At 29.6% G+C, this 12,952-nt stretch overlaps 1 pseudogene; it reads left to right on the top strand.

Annotated features, from left to right (window-relative positions):
* The first annotated feature begins 7,518 nt into the window (after positions 1-7,518).
* LOC109188965 lies at positions 7,519-8,840 on the top strand (annotated as a pseudogene).
* Positions 8,841-12,952: the final 4,112 nt, after the last annotated feature.

Below are 12,952 nucleotides of genomic sequence, written 5' to 3'. Positions count from 1 at the left end.
TATATAAATTTTTATATTAAAATTTTAATGCAGTTTCTAAATTTATAAATTTTTATATACTTATACTAAACATATTATGAAAAATTGAATTAAAAAAACTTCAATCAACTCATGTTAACCAAACAAGACACATAAAAATAGGACGGAGGGGGTTATATGATATATTTTTAGATTGAATTATGAAAAAAAATTAAAAGATAATTTACTCCGTACATTTTTATGAATATCTAATCAATGTAATATAGAAGTTTCTATCATGTGTCATTGTATTCAAATTATTGTAAAAAAAGTTTGAAATTTATCTAGTTAAAAGAAAAAGTATTTATAAAAATCATATAAATATAGAAGATGTGTGATTTATAATATGCTTTATATTCAAACTATTTTATCTAGATAATTATGTTTCATATCTTTTTGAATTTTTTTGTTGCGTTTTGAAATATTTTAATTTCTTTCTCCTAGTCGAAAAAATATTTTTAGCTTCACATATGTTTGTAATTATTGTTTTATAAATTTTTAATAATAATTAATTTATTATTTATTATGATAACAATGTTATTGTTTATAAGTTGACTCGATTTTAAATTATTTATTCATTTTTATAAATTATAATAATTATTTATTTATGAAGGCACTTATACGATTATTTATTATTTTACATTAAGGAAAGCACCTAGAATTTTTTTCATGATTATTATTGTCGTTGTAAAATTGTTAAAAACTTGTTAATCTTATTTAAAGTTATTGATATTAGTAATTTTTTTCTTATTTAAATTAAATCTTAGGCATGAAATATATATTAACCGGGACCCATTTTTTTGTCCTGCCCCGGGCCTAGAAAATGATTGGACCGGCCCTGATCGCGGTCCACGATATAACGACCCATGGTGAAGGTACCAAATATTCAAAAAAAAAAAAAGAAAAAGAAAAAAATTATGTAATGTTGAATATTGCAAATTAACATAAACAATATGTCACTGGCATTTTATATTGATAGTTATTTACAGAAATGTCACTAGTAGTATACATTATTTTGTTTTATTTTTGAAAGAATTTTCCTATAAATATATAAATGAAAGGAATGATATAGAAAAAATGACGGTTTTAGCCCATTAATTAAACACATATTGTAGATTCAGTCCATAAATTATTACCACACATAAATTTTCTATTTTAATAATGTGTAAAGTGATTGTTTTAGTCCACTGCTAACAAATTATGTTAACATTAATAATGTATTTTAATATTTTAAATTATTAAGGGACACTTTAGTTATTTTTTTATATCATTTTGTATTAAATAATTAATTAATTGTTGAAGTTGACAGATGTTTTTTATTTCCCATGGGAGCTGAGTGTATCTAAAACTTAAAAATAATTTTGGTTTTCAAATTTACGAAATATTACAGTTTGAAATAAATATTACGAATTTAAGTATTTTGTTGTTTTAATGTCGATAAGTTAGAGTGAGTTTTCAATCTATATATAAGCACTTTCAATTCATATGTCATTTCCATTTTTTTTTAAAGAAAAAAAAAACAATGGTTCTACTACAATTGCATTTTCAATTTTCCATTTTCAACAAGACATCACAAAAACAAGCACATTAGATTATTAAAACATATTCTTAAAAAAATTGTTATTAAATAATTTGCTCACATAAAGATATGTTAATATAAAAAAAATTGATATGAATATACATATTATAATTCACAAATCAATGTTTATTATTTGAGTATCCATTTTGCTTAAATGCTCTTCAAGAATCTATGTAAAAAATAAAAACATTACAAATAAGACATACTGGTCATATACTACAATAATACTATAGAAATATGAAAGCAAGCATATAAATTTCACCTTGATTATTTAGAAAGATAAATTCATTTTTAACCAATAAATTAGAATTTAACCTTGAAGCTAAAGATAAGTAGATACATGTTTATAAATCTTAGAAAACTAACAATTCTTCATTACGAATGAAGAGAACTGGTATATATGAAGATTTAATTGAGGATATTTGATAAAAACTCTATGAAATAACTAATATGTCCTTCAATAATTTGAGAATTTGAAGTACAATATAATAATTTTAATAGGATTTGTCAGTAATAGATTAAAACTGTCACTTTACACATAATTAAAGTGAAAAATATGTATATAATAATAATTCAAGGACTGAGTCTACTAGCAATAAAAAGATTGTACTTGAAAAAAAAAAAAAAGGTTGGGGCAAGTATGTAAATTTTCATATATGTTGGATAAGTAACTATGTGACTGAATAATCACTACTTACCAGTTACCACATTTAATTTGGAAGAAAGAGATTTTCAAAGAAATTTTCACTTTTAGTACATATATGATTACTAAATCATTTTCACATTCGATCCTTGACTATTGATTCTTTCACTTTTAGTGTAAGATTTTAAAACATTGTCAAATACTCACATTTGGTTCCTCCTAACTAATTTTCAATCATCAGAGATCAAATTAAATCGTACGTTAAGAAAATTACTTATCTTGAATGGCAAAGTCCTCTAAGAAAGTTACATACATATAAGTAGCTTACATAGCGCATGATTTAATTTAGTTGTTGATGACTAAAATTTAAGCCGGAGGGACCAAATGTGGCAATATTTTAAAAGTTTTGCACCAAATGTGAAAAATTAATAGTATGGGAACAAATGTGGAAATGGATCAATAATCGTGGAACCAAAAATAAAAAAAATAACATTTTCATTATATTTATAATTTTTATAAATAGTGTAAGCAAGTGATTCAACATACACTTCTTAAATATGACATTTAGGAAATTACTATGTAGACTCCCAAGTTCTGCTCTCATTTCTAAATTTTTGATGTAGACATTTCTCTTGAGACTCACATTATGACAATAGTCTATCACTTATTAGCACTTCACAAAATAAAAGTGAGAGAATAAAATTTGAAAGTACATGTAGAACTATAGAAGAACTCGTTGCCATTCTGGTACCCTGTAACACAGTGTACTTGCAGTGCAATTTATTAGAAATAATTTCTTATATTCTAAGGTTGCTTTCTTGGCATTAACTGGTGCAGTTAGGAATGGGGTACAGTAGTAAGCTGTACAGGTCATTTAGTACAGTACAATTATTAAATATCATAGATTCTAATTTTCAACACACACACACACATATACATATATATATATATATATATATATATATATATATATATATATATATATATATATATATATATATGCAAGGTTAATTATGTAATTTCAAGTTTCACTGCATTAATATAATGGGTTTATTATATTGTTGAAAATTTTAAAATATTTTTCGTAATAAATTGTAAAAATTATTACTGAATTTTTAAAAGCATGTAATTAACTTCATACTATATGACGAGTTTAAATTAATTTAGATCAGAGCACTAATTTTAGTACTTGAATGTATATGTAAAATATAATTTAGTACTTGAATGTATATGTAAAATATAATTTTAGATTTAACTAGATAACAAAAGTAATCGCGTTTGATTAAATTATCAATATTATTGATAAGTTTAGTAAAATTTGAGCATAACTTTGACTGAGTAATGACTTAAAATGTTCAAAGTCACATGCTTGTACAATATAGTAAATCACAAAGTACTATTTATTCAAGAAATTGTCTCAAGAAAAACAAGAAAAAAAAAAAAATATCGAGCAAAATAATTAGGTCATCATCAGAACCAAAATGACCTTTGTCTACTCTGCGACAGTGGCGGCTTTAGTGTGAATGCAAAACTACTATTCACACTTGATAAAAAAGCGCTACAGCCCTTAGTGGCAAATTATTGTGTGTTTGAATCATGAATAATAGGTACATTTTTAATATATTAAAAATATATTATTTTTGTACTGAATGTACATTATATAAAATAATGTACTTTTAATATATTAAAAATATATTTTTGAAAAATATACCTTACGTACATATATAATATACTCTTAGTATATTAAAAATATATTTTTTATTTATGGTCCACACAATTGTGTGGACCATGCTCCATGCAATAATGATTGTCTCTTAATCTAATGGGCTTTTTGGTCTTGAACCACTTCATAAGATCCTAGCAATGTTTGTTAAATTGTGGCAAAAAAAAAAAATTAATATTCTATCACTATAATTTGTAATTTAACTTTTTCTTCAATCTTAACTAATTTAAAATCAAGACTATTTTGGATGGAATTCAACTGTTCCTTGTACAATTAGTGAGAAAAGGATTATGAATTTTCCAAAGTAGGCTTGTACAAGAAAGTCAAAAGAACAATGCTATGGATGGCTATTACATTGCTTTCAATATGGTGTCTCCCCATTGGAAAGAGAAGATAATATTTCAAAATTGAGGTTACTTCTACCAATTAATATTAATTTTAATTCAAGAAAATTTTCATTTTGATTCTTAAGTTGTTAACAACTAAGTTGTTTAGTCTCTAAGTATATACTTTTATGAATATATTTTTTTAATCATATCGATCAAGATATTATATTTCTAGTTCTTTATTATAACATCTTCCCTTTAATTTTGATAATAATTCATTAAATCGGTATAAGTTGAGTACAGTAGGCGATGTTCGACAAATGGTAGACTACAATAGGCGATGTTCGACAAATAACTAAATATAATAAAATTGAAATTTGAAAACAAATTATATGTGATACAATTGAATGTTATATTTACAAAAATAATAACAAAAAATTAAAAGAATTAATTGTGCATAACTTATAAATGAAAGTGGAATACAATTGTCACTAGCCCTTTAAAACAATTAGTCAACTCTTCTGCTCTTCACAAATCCCAATCACTAAACATCCTGACCCTACCTTTTGTCACCACAAAACCATCACCAAGAAAACATGACCAATAAATCCCATGCATGCACAAACAAATATTAAAACCAAACCATGACTTATAGTTTAAATGGGAAATGGGAAAGCCAACCATGTCATTTGATACATATGTCTTTTGTATCAAGTACAATTATGTATATTATTGAGATTGTATAATATACTATCGATCTCGTCTCTTCAGTACAACATCAAAATCACATATAGTTACACTTGGTGCAAAATGTCTGCAACAATTCTAAGTACTATATAGAATTTTCTCGTTGTATATCTTTTTTAAATAATAATATATATTGTGCCCAAACTTTATAAATAAATAATATAATATGAAAGAGTTTTTAAAATGATATTAAAAAGGATGTCAATTATTAGTATCACTACATTTGTAACACACACAACCACAATTGATATGTTTGATTGTAACGGGTACTATAAAGACTAGTGCTGATACTACTAATGAACGCCTAATAGGATACACATTTGTACATTATATAAAGTGCATATATAGTTTTGTTTGGTATCACAAAAATTGTTTGAAAAGGGGAAAAAATGATGTCTTTATATAGATATTTAGTTCAATAGTTTATAAAGTGATAAATTAATTGAGAGCAAGGACACGGAATTAAACCTGAGATCGAGCAGCCCTCGTCTTTTGTGGGCATGGGAAAAAATGCTCCCCTTTTTCTTTTTTCCTTCTTTTTTTTCATTAATTAAGAGGATGGATCGGAGAGTGCAATAAAGGCATTCAACTACTCCACGAGTGGCTACTGAAGCTTGAATGGATGAGAAACACGATGGACTAATTGAGTGGTATTGAATAAAGCTGGATCGCCACCGTCCAATCGTTGTCAAGTTGGATGCATTTATTGGCCTTGGATTTGTGATTCAACCAACCATATTTATAGTGTGTAATTAGCATATAGTGTGGGTTATAAATTAGAATGAATTTCTCCTCAGGATCACCACCGTACCAACAACCTTAGCTTTTTCTCGTTAAAGAAACTGTACCTCTAACGTTAATACAGATGGCGCATGTTTTAGGTGTATGTATGTGCAGAATAGATTACAGGTTACATGCATACTGCAGGGTGCATGCTTGACAGAGTGGGCAATTAAGTGGTGCAAATGGATCGGAGCCATGAGGCTTTCTTCTTCACCTCTTTTTAATTGCTCCTCACCATACATATCAGAATGGTAGAATCTCTTGGTACTGTTGGAGTACCTTTGACTAACCACAAATGAAATTTCATGTATCACAAACACTAGTACAATCTAACTAAGTAAGAATTGATTTTTTTTTTAATTTTTTTTTTTGTTGTTTTTAGATACAAGTTAAATAAGTTTTAAAATTTTTGTAAAAATATATTTAACTCCAATTTTTTTTTTTTTTAATTCATCAAACTTGTATACATATTTAATTTTAATTAATCAACATTTTTAACAAGTTATCACAAAGTAACAATAACATAGAATGATGGCGGAGCGAATAGAAATAGGTTTGGGATCGGATGAATATATGCATCTAATCTGTCAAATGTGTATTTGAAATTTACCATCTACATTAGGGTCTAGTAAAGGTGTATAATATAAGAATTCAAACATTCAAAAAGCGAAACAATAATAATTTTCAAACATCCCATTAAAGAAATTCAATTATCAAATTATCTAATTAAAAAAAATACAAAATACTCAATTCAAATGAACATGTTTAGGGTTGGAAAAAAGAGTTGTGTGTGTCTCTCTCTATATAAATAGACACTGTTTGTCAAAACTTATTTAGGAGCTTATATCTTATTTTAAGCTAGTAATAAGCTATAAGCTTCATTTAGTAATGTTTTCCAAATAAGCTCGTAGCTTAAAATAATAGTTTATTTTGGAACGCTACCTAAAAAGTACCGTTTCAAAATAAGCTAGTAGCTTTTTAACTTTTTTTCTATTTTTATCCTTATTATTTTAAAGTAATAACATCATTTATCCTTCCCAATTAAAAACCCTTTACTTCTCCTTTATATGCAACTTTCACGACAAATCCTTTATTATTATTATTAAACATTTTTAAAGAAATGAAAAATCCTTTATCCGCACCTTTATCCTTCTTTATTATTATTATCATTATTATTATTATTATTATTATTATTTTTTTTTTAAGATTGATAATCTAATATATATGATGAATAAGGATGAAGATGTTATGTGATGCTAGATTGTGATTATGCTAATAATTTTAAATGTTTAATTTTTTTGAAGAAAAAATATTAAATTTTATTATGTAAACAAACTAATTTAAATTTTATGAAGATGTCTTTTTTAGTCTTTTTACATTTATCAGCTTATCAAACAACTAATTTTACCAAACAATTTCAAGCATAACAACTAGCTTAACAGCTATTCATTTTTCAGCTCATAGCTTATAGTTGAGTAAAAGACATTTTTGGTCCTAAACTTATAGTGGCACGGACAATTTTAGTCCTCTTTAAAAAAATCAGACAATTTGTGGACACTCTTATTGTGACGAGGACAATTTTGGTCCTCCGTCACTCTTTCCGTTAGTTGCACCGTTTGAGTAGGGGTATTTGGGTCTTTTCATCATACATCCTTCTTAGTGAACTTTAATTAGGTGACTTTGTGGCCTAGCCACGTGAAACATCCTTCTCGAATATGTGATCGGCAGAGCAGCAGTGGCTCGGTCCTGGACATCTTACTTTGCCACTCTCTGCAACCAGCATCCCGATTCTTTTCTCATCAAAGCTCACAGTTTAGCAGAAGGCTATAACAAGCTCGACCCCATCATTGCATAATCATCTGTTTCATTGCAATTCTCAACACAAAGAGCTTTTCCCGCCTCAACTACGTTGCCAGTATCGTCCACATAATCATGACTTTGTTCATCATAGTATGTGGCATCATCAAAGCCGATACCAGCAACTATACACCCATTGCGCCGTTTGGTCCCGGGGGGTTTTCAAGGCGGCGGTTGTGCTGTTTTTTGCTTATGTGGGTTTCGATGCGGTTTCGACCATGGCGGAGGAAACGAAGAACCCAGCTAAAGATATTCCGATCGGGTTGGTGGAGTCGATGGTGATTACAACCACTATTTACTGCTGGATGGCGATCACCCTGTACGTGCTTGATGCAGAAATATGACAACATTGATGAAAACGCTCCGTTTTCGATGGCTTTCAGGAGTGTTGGGTGGTCGTGGGCTCAGTACTTGGTTGCTTTTGGAGCTTTGAAAGGGATGACCTCCGTGTTGCTGGTGAGTGCGGTTGGACAAGCTCGGTATCTAACCCACATTGCGCGAACCCACATGATTCTGCCCTGGTTCTCCCACGTGAATGCCGCAATGAATGCCAAGACTGGGACAACGCCACCGCTACAATGATGGCATCCACTGCGGTGATTGCCTTGTTCACGAAACTGGACATTTTGGCCAACCTGCTTTCCATCGCCACGCTCTTCATCTTCATGCTCGTTGCGCTTGCTCTCTTCGTGCGCCACTACTACGTCGCTGGGGTCACTACGCCCCATGACCGCCACAAGCTCATCCTCTTCATCTTCCTCATTCTCGCGTCTTCGGTGACCATGGATGCTTACTGGGGTGTGAGCGACGACGGGTGGATTGCCTATTACATAACAGTTCCGGTATGGTTCCTGGCAACTCCGGGGCTTTATTTCTTGGTTACTCATGCTTGCGATCCTAAGCTGTGGGGTGCCTCTGGTGCCATGGCTGCAAGGAGGATGTATGATGAAAAGACCCAAATATCCTTACTCAAACGGTGCAACTAACGGAAAGAGTGACGGAGGACCAAAATTGTCCTCGTCACAATAAGAGTGTTCACAAATTGTCTGATTTTTTTAAAGAGGACTAAAATTGTCCATGCCACTATAAGTCTAGGACCAAAAATGTCTTTTACTCAATTCAGCTTTCAGTTATTTTTCAGTTTTCAGCTACCTTTTCAGCTAGGTTTACCAAATATAGCCATAATAATGCTAGCCTCACCAGCGGCAGTGTGGGAGCTACCTCTCAAAGTGAGGGGGGTTCCTTGTGCGCAGTGAGCAAAGGTCTAGCCTTTGTGGTTCATGTTCAGTTGAGTTACCATGATTTACATCCTCCCAAATGCTCTGTCGAGTCGGAGTGTGTGAGCCCTTAGAGTTGTGGTTCAACCTTTTGGAAGAATAATGCTAGTCACCCCTCCTAAAATTTTCTTCTCAATTTGTCCATCTGATGTGGCCCCATCTAATTGGTTTAGTGGAGCGAATTGAATTTACTAGATTTTAGGATGTCAAATCCGCAAGTAGCAAATTTCACTAAGTGGATTCCAATCTTATCTACTTTTGACAGATATGGATTGGATTAGAACAAATTTGACAAATCAGAGCGAATTTAATGAATTTTTGTTTACCCCTAAGGTAGCCTACTATACTTTATTGAGGTAGAATTTGAGAAAGACAATAAATATTTGCAAAAAAAAATAATAAGTCCATGGCTTACTTCATCTAAATCTGGATGAAAGCAACCAATTCCAATGGCTATTCTTCATCTACGTATCTGGAGATGAAGAGGAAACACTTATCTCCTCTTCCCAGAGATGATGTTCATCTTCTTTATTATGGATTCCTTGATTTTTATTTTTTTTTAAGAGAAAAAGGTAGGGACGGATCCATGAATACCATTAAGTGGTATGGGAGCAAAAATTTAAAAAAATTTAAAACACAATAAAAATATATTTATGATAAAATATGAAATATTCAGAATAAATTGCATGCAATCTCTATTAATTTGATATTCATAAATACATACTGTTTAGTTTAATTAGATCAACTCTATGTATTTCTAGATTAATTTGAATATAATAATGCACAGATGAAACTTCTAAACTACATTGAATAGATAATTCATAAAAAAAATATTTTATTTTAAAATATTTTTCAAATTTGAATTACAAAACATATTTCATATCAATTAATTTGTCAATTTAATTAAATAATTATTATTACACATACATTACACAATATAAATCTCACAACTAATATAAAAAAATGGAGAAATTCACAAATAAAAGTTACAATTAGAGTGTAGTCAACGAGTTTTGATCCCTACATTTCTTAAATAGTTTCCTATTATTAACTAAGCCATCTTAATCTTTGATAATTTTTTTGTATAATAGTATATTATCTACTTTTATTAAACATGTACGTACTATATATGTATATAATAGGATGGGGTGGGGGAGGAGTGCAATTTATATCGTGCACCACGGCGCACATAGCAATGTGCGTCCAGGCACAAAACGCACGCATTTCTTGCTGACGTCATTCCGTCCGTCCGAACAGACCAAACCTCATTATGTGTATTCAGTTAAAAATTTATGTGTATTGTGTTATGAGTTTATGTGCATTCAGTTAAGAGTTTATGTGTATTATGTTAACCAAACTCCATTATATATGTACACACCAAACCTCATTATGTGTATTCAGTTCAAAATTTATGTGTATTGTGTTATGAATTTATGTGTATTCAGTTAAGAGTTTATGTGTATTATGTTAACCAAACTCCATTATATATGTGTATTCAGTTAAAAATTTATGTGTATTGTATTATGAGTTTATGTGTATTCAGTTAAGAGTTTATGTGTATTATGTATTATATTAGACTGTGTATTCTATTATGAGTTTATTTGTTCTCTCTTATGAGTTTATGTGCATTCGAAATAAAGAATTTTTTTTAACAACTTAACAAAACGATGTCGTTTTGGGAGGCGCGGAGCGCACAGTGCTATGTGCGCCATAGTGCCCGGTATAACGATTGGGGGAGGAGGGCAACTGTACTGCCCCATTGCCTCCCTTATTCAATAGAGCTATGCATTCAAAAACTAGACATGGGTCATATGCTAGAATGCACATGGGATCCCCTATTTATAATTTTGTTACAATGTTAACAACAAAAAACACATCCGTTCCTAAAAGGATATAACTATTCATTCAAATTTTAAATTTGAATAAAATATGAAGAAAAAATTAAATGAAGAGTTACAACTTTTTCATATTAGAAAAAAGAAAAAAGAAAAAAGAAAAAAGAAAAAAAGGAAGTTATACAACCTTTCATTTATTATTCAATTTGAGCAATCCCAACATAAATTAATTGGTTGTTCAGAGATTAGATCGATAATCAATGGATTAAGCATGTCTAAAAAAGTAACTGGAGCTCTCATCATTCAATCAGGGTGATTTGAAGAAGAAACCAAAACTCTTCGATCTAGTACAATCAACTAGCTAGCTAGTATTTGTAATTTAGAGAATCTTGTCATTAATTATGGAGTGACTAATAGAAGCTTGACAAGCTAAGTGTAATAAGGCCATTTGTCCAAAAGGGGATAAATTGTGAACAAGAATCTTAGGTGGTTTTAACTAACTGCCTTAAGTTTGATGATAATTATTTTATCTTGTACCAAAATCATCGAAAACGCGAATCATAGCCGATGCTGACTCAAATTCAAATATGACCCGTCCTTTACTATTGATACTATTGTCTCTCCCCATCCAGACGTAATTAAGGCAATGATTATAGTGGTAATAAATATTTATTTAAAAGTAATTTGGTATGAAGAATTGAAGTTGTTCTATGACAAAAGCTTATAACATTGATATAAATAAAAGGCATATGATTTATATAGTTTCCTAACAAAAGGGGCTTTAAGTGTATCCATTATGGGATGTGATGTCAAATATAGCTACGAATTAATTAAAATTTAAAATGACATAAAAAAAAAAAAGAAAAGAAAAGAAGCAGAAATGATACTTGATAGCGACAGAAGTTGTGGGGTTGGATCATGTTTGTTATTTGCACTAGATCATTCCGCAAATTATGCCTTGGATATGGTGAACACGGGTCCAAACGGTATCGTTTTTACAGAATTTTTTTTAATTAATGTGCTGTTAACCGTGTGCGTTTGTTCAGATTATGAATATACTATAAATTCATAATTTCATAACAGAAAATTTATAATCATATAAAAGAAAAACATTTAATAAATTATGAATTTTCTGTTATGAGATTATGAATTTACTGTAAATTCATAATCTCATACCAGAAAATTCATAATCTTATAACAGAAAATTCATAATTTCATAACAGAAAATTCATAATCTTATAAAAGAAAATTCATAATTTCATAACTGCACATTCATAAATCTATGCCTGCACATTCATAATTTATGAATATTGAAGAAACTTGCGCGAAGAGGAAGTGAAACCGCGAAATGTGAAAATGAAGATGAGAAAAGTCGCGCGGTTAATTAAGAAAAAAAAAAAAAAAAAAAGATAACGGTGCATTGTTACCGTTGGGACCGTGTTCACCATGGATGGTGAACACGGTTCCATGACATAACGTTTGAGATCATTCTAGTATATGTTTTGTTGGTTTGGTTATGAATGCGTTTGAATTTGAAAAACCTTAAATATGGTCCCAATCACGATTAGGATGACAACTTGATTTTACGATGAAGCTAAGAACCACTTTTGATTAAGACACTACAACAAAAATTAAATTTACTAATAGAAAATCTGTAGGTGAAGTTGTGTTATATGATGATGTTATAGTAAATACGCCAGCCTAGAACTCTTGATGTTGTGAAGTTCTGTTGTATATGTAGGGGGTGTATTCAATCATGACTTTTGTAGAGTTTTAAAGATTTTTAAAATGATAGATGTTAATAAACTTTGATTGACTTTCATAGAGTCGTTTAAAATTTTTTAAAACTTTATAAGACTCTATAAAAGTCTACATAAAAAACATTCATAGACTTTTATCAACTTTTTATTTTAAAAAGTCTACAAAAGTCATTGAAATTTTAAATTGAATACATCCTTACAAACTTTCAATGATTTTGATTCTTATCATTTATAATTTTCTTACAAAACATTTATAGTATATCATAAAATTCTTCTTATTATATAGTTCTTCATCCACATCAACATTCTCAAGATTATTATTTTTAGGGAAAATTGTAAAAAATGTCACTCTATAATATGCCAATTATCAATGTCACCCCTGAATTATGAGTGGTGTAAATGTT

Source organism: Ipomoea nil, unplaced genomic scaffold (genome assembly GCF_001879475.1).
Source record: "Ipomoea nil cultivar Tokyo-kokei standard unplaced genomic scaffold, Asagao_1.1 scaffold0193, whole genome shotgun sequence".
In the NCBI taxonomy this organism is placed as follows: domain Eukaryota; kingdom Viridiplantae; phylum Streptophyta; class Magnoliopsida; order Solanales; family Convolvulaceae; genus Ipomoea; species Ipomoea nil.
The sequence above is the reverse complement of the archived record's forward strand: the minus strand, read 5'-3'. Positions and strand labels throughout refer to the sequence as shown.